Source organism: Garra rufa, chromosome 7, assembly GCF_049309525.1.
Source record: "Garra rufa chromosome 7, GarRuf1.0, whole genome shotgun sequence".
Taxonomy (NCBI): domain Eukaryota; kingdom Metazoa; phylum Chordata; class Actinopteri; order Cypriniformes; family Cyprinidae; genus Garra; species Garra rufa.
In genome coordinates, this window is record NC_133367.1 from 20,061,691 (window position 1) to 20,067,460 (window position 5,770).

Below are 5,770 nucleotides of genomic sequence, written 5' to 3' on the forward strand. Positions count from 1 at the left end.
ATCAAATTGTGTACTTGTTATTTTCATTTGATTTGATTTGTTGGTCCTAAAGGTGAATTTTCCCATATTGTAGCTGTCTTTTCTTTTGAAAGTACACATAACTATATATAATAATTGTATGATTTAGGTGTTAATAAATAACGCTTACATAAAATTTGGCTTTGTTATAAATGGCATACTACTTTGAAATACCAAAAATCATAAGAAAATACTAAGAGTAGTATGGTATTCCAACAAGCCTCTGTTTATGTCATGCCTTTTCAGCCACAAGATGGCGCTATTTACTAGAAAACATGAGTTCCTCACACAAAGCAAGCACTTCCAATTTCAAGAAAAGCAACCCTATTATCAACAAACATCCTTGTTCTTATGCAACCTACTTTAAATGAGAGAAAATCAGCAGTAATGTCTGCACATAATTAATGTTCATAATTATTATAATAGTATTAAACACATTCAAAGAAAGACCCAACAATTGAAAGCACCCAAACGCAATTAGCGAACAGAAAGAATGCTTGAGTTTTATTAATTGATCATTAACTATTATATTCATGTTGATCAAGGGTTTACAGCAATTACTGAATGGATTTGAGTGCAGAAAGCTAGTGATTTTGGCTCTTGTTATTGTGCCAGTCAAACTGACGAAAGAAATAACAGCAATTCAAGGTCAAGGTTCCTGTAGGCATACAACAAAAAGATATTTGTATTCGGCTCACTGCACGGTCACTTCAGTATACATTTTTTATTGTCTTTTTTTTGGACGTATTTCTTATTCATTTCATTACTGATGGATTTTCACATTTAATCTTCAAAGTGTTCCATCAAACTGCTTCAAACATCAAAAATTGACTGTTAAACTTGAACCAACCAAAGGGATTTGTCTCCCAAATTCTATATTATTTTTGCATTATCAAACAAAGTCACAAGGCTGCAATTAATATCTGGACTTTTCAAATCCTCAAACCATAAAAAGTTCATAAGGGAAGGTTAAATGAGTATTCTGGGTGCATGCATACAAGTTAAACGCTACCCAATACGAAATGGTTTTAGCATAGTAAAGATGAAGTAACTATGTTTTTTGGCTTATTGATTACCATTTGTGTAACTCCAGTTTTAGCCACTTTAAATACCATGGTTAAACTTGTGGTTACTATGGTTTAACCATGTTTTTTTGGTTTTATTTGTAGTAAAACTATATTGTAATTTTGTAATTTTCATAAAACTGAGTCAATCAGTAATTGCACAAAAAAAACGTTAGTGTTACATTGAAGTCATTAGATCAAGCGATTGATCTCGTGTTTTTATTTATTTTTTGCTTGTCTTGAATCCATTGTCACTTTACTTTGAATGTGTTTTCGCTCATTTCGAAGTTGATGTTTTGCATGTATCGTATGTTGTTCTATACCCCAGTTTTGCTTTCGATGTTTCAGGTCCAGCTAAAGGAACATCGTCCTAGTAGCCCGTTTTAGGCGTTTTGTGATTGTTTACTGCTCTTGTTTTTCCGTATTATTTTAACTTTGCGGAAACTGTTTTGTTTCAGACTGGATGATCTTACATTTTCAGTTTTGTTTGAAACTTGGTGCCAATTTTGTGGTTCAGTTATTATTGACTCTTTTGTTTGTTTTTGCTATTGTTTTTTTAAGTAATTTATTATACAAATTACATGTATTCTGTGATTATGTTTGACCAACTAAGGCCAAAAACTACTCTGAAAACGAAGGGATTTTTGCATATTTTTTTTGTAGTAAAACTATTTTGTAATTTTGTAAAGGACGGCATTTTATAGACGAGAGACGAAGTTCCGCTCTAATACAAACAAAAAGCGTTTTGCTCTGAACTATGAATGAGGTAAAGACAAAATTAGGTAAGACACGGTAAACAAATGGTAAAATACACGCTGTTTCGAAGTGAATTAAATATTCGACTTGTTATATTACACTGCTTTATATTTTTGTAAATCACTGCCGTATAAATTGCTTTATCGTTTCGCGGTCTCGTTTTTTGTCAAACAAACGCAGATAACTGACGCAAGTTTCAAACAAAATGGCCTTGAAGGACTTTTTACTGTATCCTGAGCCGAAATTCATAGAAGGCTAAACGCAAATGTCTTGACTTAAAGCAAGAAAACGAAAATACCGCTTGAAGAGAAACACAAACGACCTAAATGAAACATGGAGGATTTCAGGTAAATTAAATAATATAAATATAGATCGTAATGTTTTGATTTTGTGTTCCACTCGTACGTCGACTGCTTTCTATTGACTGTTTGTTTTAGAGGAAGCTCAACAGACCTTGGTCAGACAAGACACCATTGAATTTAAGGCAAAGCACGTGAGCGAGATCTTTAAAGGATTAGTTCACTTCCAGAATAAAGATTTTCTGATAAATTACTCACCCACATGTCATCCAAGATGTTCATGTCTTTCTTTCTGCAGTCAGAAATGAAGGTTTTTGAGGAAAACATTCCAGGATTTTTCTTCATATAGTTTCATACAGTTTCAGTGCAGTTTCAAAAGGCTCTACACCATGGGTGCTCAGCCCTGTTCCTGGAGATCTGTCTTCATGCAGAGTTTAGCTCCAAACCTGATCAAACACACCTGAACCAACTAATTAGGATCTGAAGGAGAACGCGATAATTACAGACAGGTGTGTTTGATCAGGGTTGGACCTAAACTCTACAGACAGGTGTGTTTGATCAGGGTTGGACCTAAACTCTACAGGAAGGTAGATCTGCAGAAATAGGGTTGAGCACCCCTGCTCTACACGATCCCAGTCGAGGACCATGAGCACTGGTCTCTGCACAGTTTAGCTCCATCCCTAATCAAAGACACCTGATCCAGCTAATCATGGTCTTCAGAATTACTAGAAACTTCCAAGCAGGTGTGAGTTGAAGCTGGTTGGAGCTAAAATCTGCAAAGCTGCGGCCCTTCCAGGAATTGAGTTTGAGACCTCTGAATTAGGTTCTTATCTAGCGAAATGATTGTTCATTTTCTAAAAAAAATAATTATTGTTAGTCTTGCACTAGCCCCATGACTTCACACACATAATCGCGTTTGGAAAGGTCACGCGTGTTTAGTTTTTGTACTTCGTTTCAAAAAGGTAGGGATGGCCAAAAAACGTATTTTCTCCTCCAACTTCAAAATCATTCAACATCGTTTTTTACCTTTTTTTGTAAAAGGTATATAATTTTTTTCTTTTTTTAGAAAATTACAGATTGTTTCGCCTCGGCTGGAATCATGCAGAGCCCTTTGAAGCTGCATTGAAACTGCAATTTGGACCTTACATGGAGACAATAATGGTACCGTTTTGAATAACATGTACTTCGAAATCCATTTTCAAAGGTTTTCAGGCCAAATCGCAGTTGCCATGTAAACAAACAACTAAAACTCATAAAAAGTTGTCCTTTTTTTGTCACGTAAACTACCTGGTCCAGAACATTCTTTAACTTCTGCACTGAGAGTGAACTGTAAACCGTAACTATACAGTGAGGTTTTTGCTTCTTGCAGGTTCTCTTCTGATAATGATGCTCTCTGTCAGACCAGAGTTAAAAGAAAAACGAAGGGCTCATGGGTATTCAGTTGGTTTTTCTGACAAAGGAGAACAAAAAAAAAAGTGCAGTATGACTTATTTCCTCTTGAATTTCCACTCACCGTTCAGCGGGAATTGAACTGTGACTGAAAAGAATATGAGCTTCTTTTGTAAGTTCTTTAGTAATGATGTCGTCTGCTGTCAGCCCGTTTCCTGTTAGAAGAAAAAACCTCAGGGCTTATGGGTAGTTTTTGTACACCTCTTCCTTTTTCTGTTCTGGAACTTTTGTTTTGCAACTTCTTTTCTTATTAGGCAAGCGTCGTTTCTAACACAGAGCGACTCTCATATCAATTATTCCTTCAGTAAAGACAAGACTGAGAAAATCAATCGCCCACAATGCACTGCAGCACAACAAATGGAGTATCGTGGGAGAACGTCAATACGGTGTGATTGACTATTGTCTATCTGAATACGTGATAGTACGCTGACTACGCAATCTTTTATCATACCTGAATGAGAGGGACGTTTGGGAAAATAGCAAGCAATGTCTTGTTCCCAAAAATTGCATTGTGGGGGAAGAACAAGTGTGAATGGCGTTAATGAGGGTGTCAGGCTGTAGAGACGAGGTCATTTGGAGTGGGAAAACTGTAATAAGACAGACAGTAGGATATTGTGATGGATACACATGCACATACAATGAGAAATAAAATGAATCGTTTACACAGAGATGAACAATCTATCATCATTTATTCGCCTTATGTTGTTCCAAACCTACACACTCTTAAAAATAAAGGCTACAAAACAGTTTTTTCACAGTGATGCCATAGGATGTTCTTTGGATGCTAAATGTTCCTCATGAACCATCAATGCAAATAAAGAACCTTTATTTTTAAGCGTGGACTGACTTTCAGAAAATGTGCAATAAATAACAACCAAAAGCTCTGTAAATTCTATCTTAGGTAATGCTAAATTATAACATATCCCGGGCGAACCCCCATATTGATAGGCCTAACTTGAATGTTGATTCATAAACCGCTCAGATCCAATGAAAGATCCATCAAATTTTGAGTTTGTGAGTCTCCATTACGGCAGCAAACTTCCTTGACTATTACGCCGGAATGGGAGTGTAGTTCCTAATCTTATCAGCGTAGAAAATTGAAGCTTTGCATTTCCACCAGTCTTAGTACACGATATAACTACAGAAGAGTCAAGTTTTAAATAGGAAAAATATGGAAACTCGTTGGTCATTTTTGAACGTGATGCTATTGGTATCATAGGATTCAATGATCTATGCTAAGCTATGCTAAAAGTGATATCGCCAGAACAGGAAAATGGCTGAATGGATTTCAAAACGGTAAAACTCAACTTATTAACTCGGGGGGAGTTGGGAATTTCCAAAAAAAGTGGAGTGTTCCTTTAAAGATCCAGTGAAAGATCCATCAAACTTGGAGTTTGTGAATCTTTTTGAACGATTCATTAAAGTTTATTAAAAGAACCGATAATGAGTTGTTTGTTGTGAATTGGACTGCGCTGTATATTTTTGACTCATTAAAAAGAACCTTTGTGAAAGAGTCATTTGTCAGTGAATCAGACTACACTGATTGCAGTGCATTATTTTCATTTACTGAAAATTGTCAGAAATTTACATTTAAATTTTGAACCGCAAACTCATGTAAAACTTGATTTATTTTGCTTTGAGGCTGTGAATTTAGCACGTCTCCGCTGAAAATAAGTAAAGGTTTAGAATAAAAGAATGATCTAGAGCGGAGCAAATGGCGATTAATCAGACCACATTTTCCCGAAGTTATTGAAAAGCTCCAGCTGCCAAAACATTCCTTTATCGTTCCACGAAATAAACTCATAATATTTAATGTTGAGTGTGAGTAAATGACGACAGATATGTCATTCTTGCATAACCAGCCCTTTACGTTCATTGAATCTGCATTTGTAACCTCTGTTTAGTACGCTTCCCACTGGCCAAAGAACAAGACGATCAAAGAGCAGAAAACAAGGGAGTCGCTCCCTAAAGACGCATGTTGATTTTCATGCCGCTGGGCCCGTTCAGTTCATTACTGTCAATTACCCTCACATTCGTTTTCAAATCCCATATATCCCATCCATCCATCACAACACCCACCTAATGCAAATCCAAATCTCTGATCCCAACACAACAAGGGAAACAAAGCTGTAATGCGCGTAAACCTTCATCTATTTTGCAATCGCTGGTCTCTGCCTGGCTCTT